Source organism: Carcharodon carcharias, chromosome 21, assembly GCF_017639515.1.
Source record: "Carcharodon carcharias isolate sCarCar2 chromosome 21, sCarCar2.pri, whole genome shotgun sequence".
Classification (NCBI taxonomy): Eukaryota; Metazoa; Chordata; class Chondrichthyes; order Lamniformes; family Lamnidae; genus Carcharodon; species Carcharodon carcharias.
In genome coordinates this window covers 44,952,554-44,969,561 of record NC_054487.1, presented here as the reverse complement: position 1 = coordinate 44,969,561, position 17,008 = coordinate 44,952,554, and the positions used below count along the sequence as shown (strand labels likewise).

The following is a 17,008-nucleotide window of genomic DNA, read 5'->3' as shown; positions in this document are numbered from 1 at the left end:
CATTCCCAGCCTGCAGCAATGGGGAATGCTGCCCGCCCTTGATGGGTGGAGCAAACTGATTTAACAAAGACATCCAACCGAATTTTGGCCTTCTTGTTACATTGTCGTTTTTCCCCTGCCCGCCATGACACCTGATGTCAACAGGGTGGAAAATTCAGCTTCTGCTTCCCATGCATACACCAGTAACCATCCCGTAAACCCTATCAGTGAAACTCACAGGCTCTTAATTCTACTAGTACAAAGGGTTGCTTATTTAAGATGAATTAACTGCATTAATGAGCTACTGAACTGATCTAGTACCATCTAATTACTTTTAGACAATAACATTAATGGCTCTATTCTTGATATTGGTTGGGAAAAATATTATATTCAATATGAATGTGCGAGGGGCAGGTTGTCACTGACTAATTTAGTTGAGTCTTCTGAAAAAGTCACTAGCATACTGGATAGGGGATGCCGATATGAAGGCATTTTAGTAGGTGTTCAATAAGATTCCATACACAACATGACTAATAAGGGTGAAAAGCATTTGGAATTGGAGATAATCTTATGATAAGGGGTAATATTGGGAGCTAGGAGACAGAGAATCAGGATAAGGGAGCGCGCTTTGATTGATGGGATGCGACAGACCGTGTTCTGCAGGGCTCTGTACTGGACAGCAGCTTTTTATCGTACATATTAATGACTTGGATGAAGGAATAGAAATTTGTATAGCCAACATTGTGATAATGCTGTTCGGAGGCAGAATAAATAGGTGCACGAAGTTACATGGGAATGGGAAATGGATGAGTGAGTGGGCAACAGTAAAGAACATGGACGTCAATGTGAGTAATTGTGAGGTCATCCACTTTGAGAGAGACCAATTCATGTATTTTCTTAAAGGTGAGAGTCTAGGAATTGTGGAGGAAAAAAGGGATTTAGGTGCCAATGTATACAAAGCATTGGAAGTTCATGCAAAATGAAACCAAAAAAGCTAATGGAATATTGCCCTTTATCTGAAAGGAGGTTGAAATTCAAAACTGCTGAAGTGATACTTCATTCGGACGGATCTTTGTCAGATAACATCTGGAAATCTGCATTTAATTTGGAACATCGCACTTCATGAAAGTTATATTGGCCTTGAAATGGGTCCAGCAGAGAGCTACCAGAATGATATTGGCGTTAAGATATGAAGACCTATTTTCTAGGGTATATATGGAGAAAGTAGCTCCTCTTGGGGAAATCTCAAGCAAGGGGACATAATTTTAAAATAAGAGCTCAGCCATTTGAGAGTGAAGAAGCAGTTCTTCACAAAAAGGGTTACGGAAATATGGAACTCCCCAAAAGGCTATAGGTGCTGGGTCAATGTAAGTTTTCACAACTGACATCAATCAATTTTCACTAGGTATGGGTATAATAAGTTGTGATCTCATTGAAAGGTATAGAATTCTTAGGGGACTTGCAGGGCAGGTGCTATAGGATGCTTGTCCTGGTTGGAGTGTCTAACTAGGGGTCACAGTCTTAGAATAAGGCGTCGGCCAATTAGGACTGAGAGGAAGAGAAATTTTTCTCTCAGGGGGTTGTGAATCTTTGGAATGTGCTACCCCAGGGAGCAAATGAATCTTTGAGTAATTCAAGACAGAGATCGATTGACTTTAGATACTCAGGAAATCAAGGGATATGAAATGCAGGAAAGTGGAGTTAAGATATAGATCAACAATGATCTTGTTGAACAGTGGAACAGGTTCGAAGGGCTGAATGGCCTACTCCTGTTCCTATGGGGTTAATATGGATGAGCACATAGGATTGGGTGCAGGTGCGGGGTTGAATTGGGAAAAGTCACAAGCGCATCCAACTTTTGGGTTTTATGGAGGTGAGCATGGTGACAGGGTGACATTTTAAATGTGTTAATGAGGCTGGCAGCCTTTGATTTAACCTGTGTTACCTGACTGAAGGCTAAGCCTGTCAATCAGGCTGACCTCTGGCCGGAAAACTGGTTAGGGCTTAAAACTCCACATCATGTGCAAAAGCTTCTGCGTTTCACATCTGAACTTTGTCATCCTGCCTGTTGTTAGATTCTAGGCCTATGTTTACATATTCCTATAAATGATTATTTATGCTTCACCAATTTTCTTTCACGTTGTTTTGTTTTACATTCATATGGAACTCCTGAACTGACGTAAATTCTTACCCACTTGATCCCTTGAATTAAGCAGTCACATCCATTCCCATTAAATGTTTGTAATTCTGGTTGTGTGCTGAAGATTTGTTCATGCAGTCAAATTGCATACCAATAGATATTTGTTTAAAGTGAAATGTTATTAAGTTGATGTTTGGAAGGATGGCAAAGAGATTATTCATTCAATAGAAATTTCTGAAACCAATTTTCAAAATAATTTCTGGTGCTGAAAGCATAATGCACAAGTGCTTGATAGCTAATAAATCCCTTATTAAAAGTCATTTGGTAATATAGAACTTGAGTATTGCTGCAAAAGAGATATGCTATCAAAGCTTTCCATCTTGCACTCATCAGGACAGGTCACAAGAATACCAATATTAAAGGGAACAACAATTTATATTTCATGAGAAGAAAGTGCTGATTGATTGGTAAATCCCTTATTATTGTAAAGAATTCAAAACTTCAGAGGAACAAATAGGAGCAGGAGTAGTCCATTTGACCCCTTGAGTCTGCTCCGCCATTCAACTAGATCATGGTTAATCTTCTACCTCAATGACATTTTTGCGCACTATCCCTTTATCTTTGATGTCCTTAATATCTAGACATCTACTGATCTCTGTCTTGAACATACATAATGACCGAGCCACCACAGCCCTCTGGGTTAGAGAATTCCAAAGTTTCACCACTCTCTGAGTGAAGAAATTCCTCCTCATCTCAGTCCTGAATGGCCTTCCCCTTATTCTGAGACTGTGTCCCTTACTTTGTGACACTCCAGCCAGGGGAAACATCCTTCCCACAGGTCATTAGCATGTAATAGTTATATATGTTACATTTCTATGTTTGAAAGACTTTCTTGGGATAATTCCATGAATTCAGATTTTAAGCAGGGTTCTATAATCACAGGAACTGTGGGCAGAAATGGAGTATTTCAATTCAGAGGTAGATTTTTTAAAAACCAAGATTGAAGGAGTGAAGGTGAAGAAGTGACAAATAAACATTAAACCCAACAAGTGAAGGCTCAGTTAGATTAGCAAGTAACTGAGCCATTAACTGAGGTGTTGGCAGGCTTAAAAGTGTACAATTCTCCAGGTCCAGATGATTTGTGTCCCTGACTGCTGAGGGAGGCAAGGAAGGAGATCGCAGGGGCTCTGACCTGAATTTTTAATTCCTTTCTGGCCACGGGGGAGGTGCCAGAGGACTGGAGAACATCTAATGTGGTTCCACTATTTAAGGAGGGTTGTAGAGATAAGAGATAACTACATGCCAGTGAGTCTCACATCAGTGGTAGGGAAACTATTGGAGAAAATTCTGAAGGAGAGTACTTATCTCCACTTGGAGAGGCAAGGTTTGATCAGGGATAGTCAGCATGGCTTTGTCAGAGGGAGGTCATGCCTAACAAATTTGATTGAATTTTTTGAGGAGGTGACCAGGTGTGTAGATGAGGATAGTGCAGGTCATGTAGTTTATATGGATTTCAGCAAAGCCTTTGACAAAGTCCCACATGGGAGACTTATAAAGAAGGCAAATGCACATGGGATCCAGGGTAACTTGATAAGGTGGATTCAAAATTGGTTTAGGTGTAGGAGACAGAGGGTGATGACAGAAGGATGCTTTAGTGACTGGAAGCCAGTGTCCAGTGGCGTACCACAGAGATCTTGTGCTTGGTCCCCTATTATTTGTCATTTATATAAGCGACATAGATGACTCTGTGGGGGGTAGGGTTAGTAAGTTTGCAGATGACACAAAGATTGGCTAGGCAGTTAACAGTGAGGTTGAGTGTCTTGGGCTACAGGAAGATATAGACGGGATGGTCAAATGGGCAGATAAGTGGCAGATAGAATTTAACCCTGAAAAGTGTGAGGTGATACACTTTGGAAGGACTAATTTGACAAGGAAGTATTCAATGAACGGCATGGCACTAGGAAGTTCTGAGGAACAAAGGGATCTTGGCATGTGTGTCCATAGATATTTGAAGGTAGAGGGGCATGTTAGTGGGGTGGTGAAAAAGGCATATGGGACACTTGTATTAATCAATCGAGGCATAGATTACAAAAGTAGGGAAGTCATGTTGGAGTTGTATAGAACCTTAGTGAGGCCACAGCTGGAGTACTGTGTGCAGTTTTGGTCGCCACATTATAGGAAGGATGTGATTACACTGGAGGGGGTGCAGAGGAGATTCACCAGGATGTTGCCAGGGATGAAACATTTAAGTTATGAAGAGAGGTTGAATAGACTTCAGTTGTTTTTGTTGGAGCAGAGAAGACTGAGGGGCATCATGTTCGAGGTGTACAAGATTACGAGGGGCATGGACAGGGTGGATAGGGAGCAGCTGTTCCCCTTAGTTGAAGGGTCAGTAACAAGGGGGCATAAGTTCAAGATGAGGGGCAGGAGGTTTAGGGGGGATGTGAGGAAAACCTTTTTTACCTGGGGGTGGTGACGGTCTGGAATGCGCTGCCTGGGAGGGTGGTGGAAGCGGGTTGCCTCACCTTCTTTAAAAAATATCTGGATGAGCACTTGGCACGTCATAACATTCAAGGCTATGGGCCAAGTGCTGGTAAATGGGATTAGGTAGGTGGGTCAGGTGTTTCTCACGTGTCGGTGTAGACGTAATGGGCCGAAGGGCCTCTTCTGCACTGTGATTCTGTGATTTTGTGATTCTATTAGGACCAGGAAAGTCATCCAATGCCCAGTTCCTACCAGATGGCTTTCATTAAAATTGTGACTGATACCATCACTGGATTGAATCTTCCATTAGCTACACAGGAATAAGTAACAGAATTTTCCCAGGCAATTGAAAGCGTGTTTGGGACAAGTATGGTCGGAAGGTCCCAGAAGCTGATGTTGGTCTGCATTCTGATGTTTTCCCGCTCTCTTCCATTTTTCCCTGGGTCAATATTGAAGGCAAGTGAGGAACCCCTTTGTATCTGTAAAGTAAGTAATTAAGAAGTTGTTGAGGCTCTTAAGAAGTCAATTAGGAAGTGAGTTAGCCTGGAATCCTGGATTTCCCAGTCATGGAAACTTGATGGGCCAGCAACTCACCAGGTGAGTGCTGTTAGGAAATAGAGGTGGTTTAAGTAAGTTATATTGGTATTTGTAAGCGTTAGGAATGAGTTTTAGCTTTAAAACTTAAGTTTGATTTGTAATTCTGTATCTGTGTGTTAAGAAAGGTCAAATTGAGTTTTAAAAAAGGTGCTTGCATTTCTAATGAGGAGTTTTACGACTCCTAAAGAGAAGGTAAACATACAAGGGTAAAAGAATTGGACTGTTGCCTAGCAACTGTGGCCCCTCCCACAGATACACACAGAAGGAAAATACAGCACAAAAACAGAATTACCTGGAAAAACTCAGCAGGTCTGGCAGCATCGGCGGAGAAAAAAAGAGTTGACGTTTCGAGTCCTCATGACCCTTCGACAGAACTTGCGTTCGAGTCCAAGAAAGAGTTGAAATATAAGCTGGTTTAAGGTGTGTGTGTGGGGGGCGGAGAGATAGAGAGACAGAGAGGTGGAGTGGGGGGGGTTGTGGTTGTAGGGACAAACAAGCAGTGATAGAAGCAGATCATCAAAAGATGTCAACGACAATAGTACAATAGAACACATAGGTGTTAAAATTAAAGTTGGTGATATTATCTAAACGAATGTGTTAATTAAGAATGGATGGTAGGGCACTCAAGGTATAGCTCTAGTGGGTTTTTTTTTAAATTTTTTTTATATATAATGGAAATAGGTGGGAAAAGGAAAACCTTTATAATTTATTGGAAAAAAAAAGGGAAGGGGGAAACAGAAAGGGGGTGGGGATGGGGGAGGGAGCTTACGACCTAAAGTTGTTGAATTCAATATTCAGTCCAGAAGGCTGTAAAGTCCCTAGTCGGAAGATGAGGTGTTGTTCCTCCAGTTGAGGAACAACACCTCATCTTCCGACTAGGGACTTTACAGCCTTCTGGACTGAATATTGAATTCAACAACTTTAGGTCGTAAGCTCCCTCCCCCATCCCCACCCCCTTTCTGTTTCCCCCTTCCCTTTTTTTTTCCAATAAATTATAAAGGTTTTCCTTTTCCCACCTATTTCCATTATATATAAAAAAAAACCCACTAGAGCTATACCTTGAGTGTCCTACCATCCATTCTTAATTAGCACATTCGTTTAGATAATATCACCAACTTTAATTTTAACACCTATGTGTTCTATTGTACTATTGTCGTTGACATCTTTTGATGATCTGCTTCTATCACTGCTTGTTTGTCCCTACAACCACAACCCCCCCCTCCACCTCTCTGTCTCTCTATCTCTCCGCCCCCCACACACACACCTTAAACCAGCTTATATTTCAACTCTTTCTTGGACTCGAACGCAAGTTCTGTCGAAGGGTCATGAGGACTCGAAACATCAACTCTTTTCTTCTCCGCCGATGCTGCCAGACCTGCTGAGTTTTTCCAGGTAATTCTGTTTTTGTTTTGGATTTCCAGCATCCGCAGTTTTTTTGTTTTTATATTAGGAAAATACAGCAGTTTGTTATGGAAGCTGTTGGAGTTCAGTTGGTTTGAAGACAGTTGCGAAGCAGAAACAACCTAGAAGGAGACAGATAACAAGTCCCAAGCTAAAGCAAGGCCCCAAAATCCAGGGCAGTGCAAGTGAGGGAAATCCAAAGCAGATCTTCTAGTCAAAGGAAGGACAGGAACCTTGAAAAGGTCCTGTTAATAAAGTTAAGAGTGAGGGGCAGAGAGAAAGCTTCAGATTTTAAGAGACAGAAGCTGTATAAAGCAGATTTAAAGTGAGAACAGCTTGCAAGAGGCAAAAAAGTCCGAAGAGACAACTGAAGATCTATAACTCTTTGCTAAGAAGCAGTGGTGTACTGTTGACGGCTGAGTTCATGAGTGTGGAAGACAACTTGAATGCCTTAGTGACCCCGGGAAGAGAAACATCAGAAAGAGCGGTCGAAACCCTGGAGGTGAACCCTTTCAGGAAGGCGTCTGAGAGAAAGCGTCGGTTTGGGAGGAGATTCCAAGGTGAGGTCTTGGAGAATGGAGATTGGAAACCCTCATGTGAAAGACGGAGTTCAGTGAGTCTGGTTGGCTCATGGTGTGACAAGAATCTGGGGGGAGTTGAGGAGAGATCCATAGCATCTGGTTGAGGTGGCATCCGTCACTTGGTTTCAAAGTGGTGCCATAGATTTACATGGACTGCGTACCTACTGTGAACATTAGAGTATAAGATAGCTTTTGTAACTTGTGTTATCCTTACAAATCTGTATATATCTGTAAAGGTATAGTTTTGGGTGAAGGAGTATTGTAATATAGTTCATCTTTTCTTGTTAAATAAATGTTTTATTCTTTGGTTAAAAATTCATCAGCTGACTTCTGTGACTCTGTTCAGTAGCTACTCTCCACATATCTAAACAAACAAATAAAAGTTAGGATCTATCAAGCTGTGTTCCACTCTGGGATCAGATTTATCCAGGGGTAATCTCAGCTGGGGATCATAATGGTGCACAGTGGGAAGAATTTCTTCAATGAAACTGACAAGTTGGAAAGGCTTTGATCAGTACACTGAAGAGCTCCAGCCACCACCATTGAGATTCTGCTGTTCTTCTCTCAGAGAGTGCTTTCACTGCTGCACTGGTGACTACCAACTTCTTGAAAGGCACTTTACCTGTCCAGAAATTCATTCACCTTCAGTTGAACTTCTCTGCTGCCAGCCTTCACCATGGCATGGGAGCAGTTTATGCAGCTCCACATTCCACCTCCGCTGAGGATCAGAATGGAGGTCACACCACCACCACCAACAGCATCAGGAGCAGCAGGAGCAACTTCAGCAGCAGCACCAGGTGCCTTTTCCTCAGCTACATGCCCCTCCACAAGGCAGAGGGCATGGATACCAAGATCCAGCTGGAAGGAGGTGAGATCCCAACACAGGGTCTACAGGCAGAGGCTCAGCTCCCTTGGTATGTCTGAGCACCAGTATCTCAAGAGGCTCAGGCTCTCACGGCAGGTCATTGCTGACATCTACAATGTCCTGGAACAAGACCTCCTTCCCAGTGGGCCAGGTGGACATGCACTGTCAATGGCCAACAAGGTGCCTCTCAATAGAGGGCAACCCCACCCCTCCAACCCCCCACTCAGCCTCCAGGTCTCCATTTCTTGCCAAGTTACGCAAGTAGCGAAAGCAGGGAAGTGTGAATGTTGGTAATGGCTTGTGTGGAAAGGAGGGAAGGACAATATTTGTGGAGGGTGACTGTGAGGTATGAGTGTGAGATGGCAATAGGCCATGGGTGAATGTGAGTATTGACGGTTCATACGGGGTAGTTGTAGAGAGTAGAATGAGTAGAGCTGCAAGGTATGTTGACCTGAGGTGTGTTGTGTAGGAAAATGCTGGGCAAGTCAGAGTTTGGGGCTTGTCAGCTGGAAGTGTTATGCCACTCACCTTTCCCACCCTCCTGAGGTCCTGGTCATCTTGGTCCACTGTCTCCAGGCTGGAGGGACCACACTCCTGTTGCTCACTTCTTTAGTCACTTCCATTCACACCTGCTTGGTTGTAGAGGTTATTTGCTTCCTCCCACCCTATGGATAGCTCACCTTGTCCATCAGATCCTACAGCAGGACATCCAGATAAGAGTGAGGGATCGGGAGGTAGCCTTCCCCACTCTCCTCTCCATTTCGGTAGTTGCTGCAGCCGGAAAAATCCAAGTGTAACTGAGTTTTTCCTACCTATGCTGTGATCCCTTTAATTAGAAATCTTTTCTCTGACAGAATGGATGCATATGGCCTGTCCTCCTTGATTGTTTGGGAGCCAGGAGGTGCGATGACAATTGGCTTGCTCTGGAAAGAGCAGCTTAGAGTTAGGTTCCAAACCGGAAAGAAGTCCCACCGTGCAGAATTGGATTCCACCCATAATTAACAAAGTAATTCATGTTTATTTCTAGGAAAATCTATTATCACCATGAAATAGATATTACACTTTTAGTTCCTAGATATGAAAGTTCATCTAACAGTACTGCAGAGAGGAAAGTCAGATGGGGAGAATCATAGGTTCATGAGGGAACTCCTCAACCTTTCTTCCATTAACTTAAGTGGAGGAAAAACAAGTCCAGTATTTAAATGGGCTCCTCCTTGCCAAATTTTCCTCTCTGTGCTGCACCTACGCAATACTTTGGGCGGTAGCTTAGCACCTCCCTACCAGAAAGAGAGGACAATTTTCGGGCCGGGAACCTGAATTTCCAATTTCTGTCCTTTGGGACTGCTCTTTCCCAGAGCAAACCAATTAGCTGCCAATCTCTGGGTTCCCCACCAATCAGGAAGTGTTGATGGGATGATACACTGAAAGCAGTAATTGAGGATCTCTATTTCAAGAGACCCTGGCAGGACTCCGAATGGTAGCAGCATTTGCAGGAAAAATTCACTGAGTGAGAAAAGAGCTGAAGGATTGATGCCAAACGTGGAAAGACTGCCCACCCACTCATGGACTCACTCCTGGAAGTCATAATTCAGACAGTGGGAGAAGGGACTGAAGTCGTCTTCCCGGAGGATGGCAGGAGGAGGCCAGCCCAGTATTACCAAGCAAGCATGGCTTTAAGTTGCTGAAGCATTGAGCAGCAGGAGTGTGATGTCAAGGACCTGGATCCTGTGTCAAGAAAGGTTGAATGATCTCATGAAGGCCAACAAAGTGAGCGCCCTGAAACTCTGTAGCATTGTTCTGCACAACACTCCCCTCACTGACACATCTTGCTGTCACATACATTCCTTTCTTTCCAGACTCCTCCTCAAATTTCCATCTCAACATACAAGAGTCACACACTCGCCCTCAACCTATTGCCTCCAGCTCACCTTTCCTTACAGCCACCCTCCTCAAATGTCTAAACTTCATCCTCAGAGATCAGTGAACTTCTCACACTGTGAACTCTCTGTCATTGCAGGGGAAGAGAGCCCTCCAACACGAAGCAGAGAATGGAGTGATAGAGGAGGAAATCCTGGACACCAGCAGGGTAGCAGCAGTACAGATGGTTGGCAAGAGAGCCATGGAGTCATTTACAGCACAGAAAGAAGCCTATTGAGTCCAAGCTGGCTCCTCATGGAGCAATCCATTCAGTTCCACTGCCCCGCTCAGTTGTGTAGTCCTGCAACTTTATTTCCTTCAAGTGCCCATCCAATTTCCTTTTGAAATCATTGACTGTTCCTGCATCCACCGCCCTTGTGGGCAGTGAGTTCCAGGAAGAAAGTTCCAGGAAGTTCCAGAGAGATCTGGTGCCAGCATTAGATATCACACTGCCACTTGGCACTTCACTGTCACTCATATTGAATGAATATCAGCAAGATATCAGCAATGCCATTATTTGCACTACATGAATTTGTAACCCAATTCCATCCAGGTTCGGCACTAATTTATTTCTTTCATCTCCCCAAAGGTGCATTTCCAGAGCTGATAGAGGAGAAGAGGGATGAGGCTGAAGAATACTCATAGGAGGACCAGCACTCTGAAGATACAGTGTTACATGACTCCTGCACACTCTCCACTAGTGCAGATACACTCACCATGGTGGATTCAGCAATATTGATGCATTATGATGTACACATCAGGGGCTGCATACAGAGGTAACAGTGGAATGTCCCTGTCCAAGGGTGCAGGACACTCCAAGCTCAGTTTTGCTCACACACATGCTGACCCTCAGGGGTCATACATGAAAAAGGAACCTGTGGAGCAGCAACTGAAAGTGCATGTGCTTCTGTCAGCATTTCCAGAGGTAGTGCCCACCTTTGCACAGAAAATGAAGGATCCTATCTTCAGCATGAGCGCCATGATGTCACAGGCAATTGCCCACATGATCACCTCCATGAACAGAGTGGCTAACCTCATGGAGAATCAAACATGGCAGGCCACTGAGTGCATGCAAGCCCATAGCTATGGCCCACATATTGTCACTGCCAGTTTAAACAACATTAGTCAAAGCCTCACCTTTGTGGCTAAACTGACACGTAGTCACATGCTCTCCTTCTCTTGGTTAGCAGGGAAGTGCAGGCCAGCCCTGAAAAGGAAAATGCAGAAAGGGCTCATGACAGGGGAGAGGGGGGCTGCTCTTCTCAAGGCTCCTCCACTTTTCCATCCTTCCCTTCCCAACTTCCAACACGTACTGCTTTTCGCCTGATGCCCGCGTCTGTCCCTGCACAGGTGCAAGTGGGGCAATCTTTGACAGGTCCTCAGGGACTCCAAAATCTAAAGGAGGCCTGCCGCAGACATCTCATGTGTTAGGGCAGGGGGGCGAGCAACACATCTCTTGACACAGGGTTAGCACCACCAGGAAGTAGCGTAAAAGGAAAGTGTTTTAGGCAAACAAAGGGACCCACTTGGATGCTTATTATCTTGTCAATGTTCCACTAATGCTGTTCATTTGAATGAAAGCATGAGTTGATGTGAATCCCTCTTTCTCATTGCTTGGATTTCTTGCACACCCCATTGACCGTGGTCTGTTTCATTCTGGTGAATGGAATGAGCAGCCTTGGTGAGGAGGTGAGGCTGGGAGTGTGCTGGTTGGCTGGGTCACTGTAGAGAAGAGGTTTGGTGATGGTGGGAGGGTTTGGGTTATATGGGGTATGGTGGTAGAAGTGGGTAGGTTATACATGAGACCATGATGGGAAGATTTCAATGCTGCAAGCACAGTTTTCAAGTGAAGCATGCCAGGATGAGGATGTCACGATGTTCAGGCTTCTTATGAATAGACAACAACAACACATCACGATGTTCCTCCTCCGAGGAGAAGTAGGCCAGATGCGTTATGTCTTGTGATTCCCATAAGTTTGAAATAATCATACAACGTTACATAGATACAGAAGATGATATTGAATGTGTTTCCCAGATTTCACCATGTACTGCAGAATAATACATTGTTAGTTCAGTAAACAGACTGTAGTGCAGCAGTGAATGATGTGGCATCCTAGATACTTGTGTATACATGTGCATAACACTGTTCCTAACTCTGTTTGAATAATATAGCAATATAAAATCCTTCTTTCTTTAAAACAATGTCTCAAAATATCAATATGACTGTTCCAATCATTAACCTTATATTGTGACAGAACAGAACCTAACACTGTATATTTTTATAGAAACATATCCTCATTGCTATTTCTTAATTTTAAACTGGACCTTTTAGCTGAACAAAAGCCATTAAGATGGATGACCCTCTGTCTGTGAGTTATTGTCTGTCAGTCACCAAGACAAAAGCAGCCACTTTGCAGTTTTGGAAATATCACATTTCTGAGGAGCTACTAACAGGACCACCTGGAACTGCACAGCCCAACTTCAAAGGGAGCTACATGAAGGCCATTTGTATTTGATAAACTAGGCCTGGCAGCGCAGTAGAGGCCAGAATCTTCCATGCCTGCCGGCATCAGGTGTGCTCGGTGGCATGAGTGGACAATATGGCGCGACTGGTTTCACAACGAGATGAAAACAGTTTGCAACCAGCCGCTCAGCCCGCCATTGTTTCCCACCATCGGACGTCGGGAACCTCATTGTAATACATCAGCAGATCATTATAAAGCCAGTCCACCGGACTCATCCCCCCACCGCTGGATTGTCCGCCCACATTGGCGCAAAAACACATTGATATGTTTCATAACGGCACATAAGCAATGTGCACCTGGGGGTCTGTACTTCATTCGGTATTTCAAGATTGTTTGCCTACCTTGCTTCGGGCAGCACTCACAGTCATCAGCGCCAGGCTTCACAGACGGCAGCACATCACTTTTAGGGGGCTCACAGCAGGTTTTTACCTACCAGATCAGCCACATGTGGGTGGCTTTTCAATGGTTGCAGGGCAAGGTCTTGCTTGCGGAAGGTGGAAAAGTGGCCTTCGGCAAGGGAAGAGGCAGCAGGGCGAGGGCTGTACTGAGGGTATCCCAGAGTTTGTGTGGGAGTACATGTTGATCTGTGCCAGTGGCCTCAAGATGGTGAGGGCTGAGGAGGCAGTCTCCAGAGGAGATGAGGCCAGATGGACATGTGAGGGTGTGTGTGTGAGAATGGGTGGTGATGCCTCTTGAGCTGGCAGTGAGTGAGATGCCAGTGAATGCATGATGGGCTTGAGTGTGTGAGTCTAGAGTGCTGAGATGGTTGCCATACCCTGGCTGCATGGATGAGATCATTCACCCTCTATCTGCATTGGATAGCCAACTTTTTGTGTGCAGCATTGGCACTGACCACCACTGCCATCACCTGCCATGAGGGATTGGTGACGCTGCTGCCTGTCCTACAGCAGGGATAGATGGCATCAAGGCAGGCCGCCATGGCATCCAAACGGCATTCCAGTAACACGCCATTAAACCTGGGGTCTTTTTGCCTTTCGTCGACATCTTCCATGCAGTAGTCATGGTCTGGAAGCACTGAGATGTGTTCCTGCAGCTGGACTTAAATATGGTGCCCAGTGTGATGAAGCAGTGAGGTGATGGTGTTGTGGGAGAATGAGAGCTCACCCGCCATGGAAACAGTGTCGGCATGAAAACCCACCATCATGGCTGGTGGGCAAATCAGGGGTGATTCAGCCCAGAGAGCTTACAGAAACAATGAATTCCAAAACACTAGACCCTCAACAAATAGCACCTCTTTCAACCCATAATGGCTGAGGTGTTATCAGCCTGGGATGCAATGCCAATTGAAGCCTTTGTTGAAGATATTGTGGCGAGGTAAGGTCACATGACCTAAGACTCTGGCTTGTTGAACACGTTAAGATTGCCCTCCTGAGCTGCAAGCCAGTCTGCTGCTTTAACATCTGACAACAGGCCACATAGAAGGTGCACTAGCCAGGCTGGACAATTGGTCCCATCTACCCTGCCTCTGCTGAAAGTTCTGTGCCATTATCTATAAAACTGTTTCATCTCTGTGAGTCTTTTTCATCTTGTGAAGTCAACACCACTGGAAAAGTGAACTTTACACCACCGGTTTTCAGCCCGCCAACCTCCATGAAGAAATTCCTCATAGGACTTTGATTCTGGACTCTGGATCTCAAGTGAACCAATATTTATATTCTCTGTGGTTCCTGTACTATAAAGTCTTCTTTTCTCTATCCCTCTCTTTACTGTTGTGTGTGGAGGGGGACATTGTGGACCCTCCATTTCATGGTTTTTGAATGTGTGCAATAAACTCGCCTTTTGAGGTCATCCTACCTCAGGTTTTCTATGGGTTATTGGCAGTAATTTGATCACACAAAAAATCAAGATGTTGGGAAATACACCACCGCTTATTAAAAAGGAAACAAATCAAAACATCTTTCTGTTTATGGACGGGTTATGAGAGGAAACATTAGTGCTGTTTGAACAGACCCCACCCTCCTGTCCATAACAATGTTATGTCTAAACCAAAAAGATTATCAATCAACTTTTTATAATTAAACTGAACACCTTAAGAGTCTTTTACAGCTTGTTTTCCTTTTTGCTTCGGTGGTGAGATTTTGTCTCCATCTCATAGATTTGAAAGTCATCACCCTCAGCGATGAATTGGCACACTGTACTGGCAATGCAATGTGCGTTGCTCCTGGTGCTATAGGCTTTCTGACTGATTTTGCTGGTGGCGCGTCACTTGTTGGTGATGCTGTTGATGTTGCCTCACTGTTTGGTGATGTTGCTGGTGTTGTTGATTATCTTTTCTGCTTTTCCAGCTCAGGTATAGGTCAAATATGGACTTGTTCCTTCTCATTTACTTACTGGTTTCAATCTCGATGTTATAAGAGCTTACAGTTTCAGTTTCACCAACAATTTTTGCTGGGTTTCAGATGTTCATGTTTAGATCCTGTTCCTGTAAAGTTTGCCCTCTCAACAACTCAGGCAAGAATTGTTGTGCTTGTTGGAGTGTTCAGTTCCTTGTACTTGTGCTCAGTGAGTTGTTGTTTTACTCCCTCATTGTCATTTGGAGTTTGGCAAAGTTGTCATTTATTTTCTGCCATTGAGTAGCTCTGCAGGAAATTTCATGGCAACCTTGAGAGGTACAGCTTGGAGTGACAATAAGGCACAGTTTGGATCTTTCTTTGTCTCAGCATTTCATGAGGGTTCTGGATGTGTTTTTCTATAAACTCGTGTTCCCTTGGACACTTTTAGACACAAATACAGTCTAAGAAATGGTCAATAAACTCACCTGGTTCTTGCAGCTTCAGGCTGTGAAATTCCTAACAGTGGATCTGATGGTTTGACTTTGCCGCAGATATGTGCTGAACTTCTCAAAAGTTTTGTCTGGGTATTTACTGTCATCTTCACTCATTTCCCAGCTATTGAAAAAATTTAACCATTTCTCTCCTACCCACAAAAAGATGTGGCTGACCCTTTCCTCTTCACTAGTGCCTTTTAGAAAACTACTGAATGAAAATCTGCACTTCTGTTTAAACTTCTCAAATGCTTCCACAACATTATCAGCCTCCCAATTTATTATTGGCAGGAGCTGTACGGTCATTGCGATGGCAGTGGCCATTTCATTTTTATACAAATCACTCAGTTTTTTCTCTCTCTTTCTGGCACTAATTCAGATTGATTTTCCTCAATCTAATGCAACATTAAATGCATAGTCACATGGCCCCTGATGTACCTCTCCTGCGATTCTATTGCAGGGTTCCTCAGTGGGATCATCAAGCATGTGCCCCAGATGACACGCTGAGGCTGTTTGGTGGAAAAAAGAGCTGCAGAACCTGAGACTGCTGAGTATGAAAGAGACAGGCAGTGCCCTGGGTATTTGGCACACACCTACATTATCCTCCTGTGGTGGGCACATATTAGCTGCACATTATGGTAGTGAATTATCAAAGCTGTCCTGATGGTGGCTTCACTGCCACATGGGCGCATATGACTCTGTGGACCTGTGGAAACCCTGCGAGGGAAACAAAGTGCACAGTCCTCAGGGGTCTGACTGGTCTCACCCATTTCAAAGTTAATATAGATGGAAGCCCTTGCAAACAAGACACTGGTGATCTGGATGTGCAGTTGGGGGCTGCTGAGTTTGACATCCTACATATGTCAGCAGCTGATCCCTGGAAGGCCAAGAACTTGAAAAAATTGAGAGCTGTGGTCACCTTGACACCCATGGGCTTCCAAGAGGCTGCAGATATCTGCACCTACCTGCGGAAGAACCTGAGCCTTCAGAGGCACTGCTGTTCAGGGAGGTCAAGGAAGCTGACCCTTAACCTATAAACCCTGTATTGAGGGTGCCACCTCCTTTGAAGTGCAGCCCTGTGTCCAGTTCCTCTATTCTGCCCAGCTGCATGTGGCTGTGAAGAAAGCCAGTTGCTCACCAGTCACTGTGGCTGATGAGCTGGAGAAAGCTGCACCTCCTCCTCAGAGGTCCAAACAACTTCAGAACATGTAGATATCAGGTCACAGGGATGTCTCACAAGCAATAAGGTGAGGTGACCCTCAGAAATATCCAAGGCACTTGCAGTAAGTTGCACAGAGTTGCTGTTCCCAGCAAAATCAGTGAGCTTAGGCAGAAGAAAATATTCCTGTCAGTGCAACCCTTTCACTGTGGGTGACCATAGGCTTGTCAGTTTCACCCTTTATACTGCTCATATCATGATGTCAGTTTCATTCTACAATTATTTCCCACTGTGCACTCGCCTTCTATAACCTGGCGAGTCGCACACAGCATATAAACTGTGCATTATTGGTAAAGAGGGATTCCATGCTTACAAAGACTTTTCATTGTTTTTTTAAATGACCACAGTTGGTTTCCTGCCAGATTTTTGAGGGTTCTCGGCTCGACTCACAACTTGTCTTGGGGTAAATCGCAAGAGGGCAGGATTCCCAACCCAATGACCTCTCCCAGGGCATTCCCACCTCACTCATCCCTGAACTCACTTCCAATGGCATGGGAAAATTCTGTCCTTCATGT

General features: G+C 44.4%; 1 protein-coding gene across 1 annotated transcript in view; it reads right to left on the bottom strand.

Annotated features, from left to right (window-relative positions):
* Positions 1-17,008, bottom strand: part of LOC121293057 (IQ motif and SEC7 domain-containing protein 3-like) — a 272,674-nt gene that overhangs the window by 39,348 nt on the left and 216,318 nt on the right. The window lies entirely within an intron of this gene.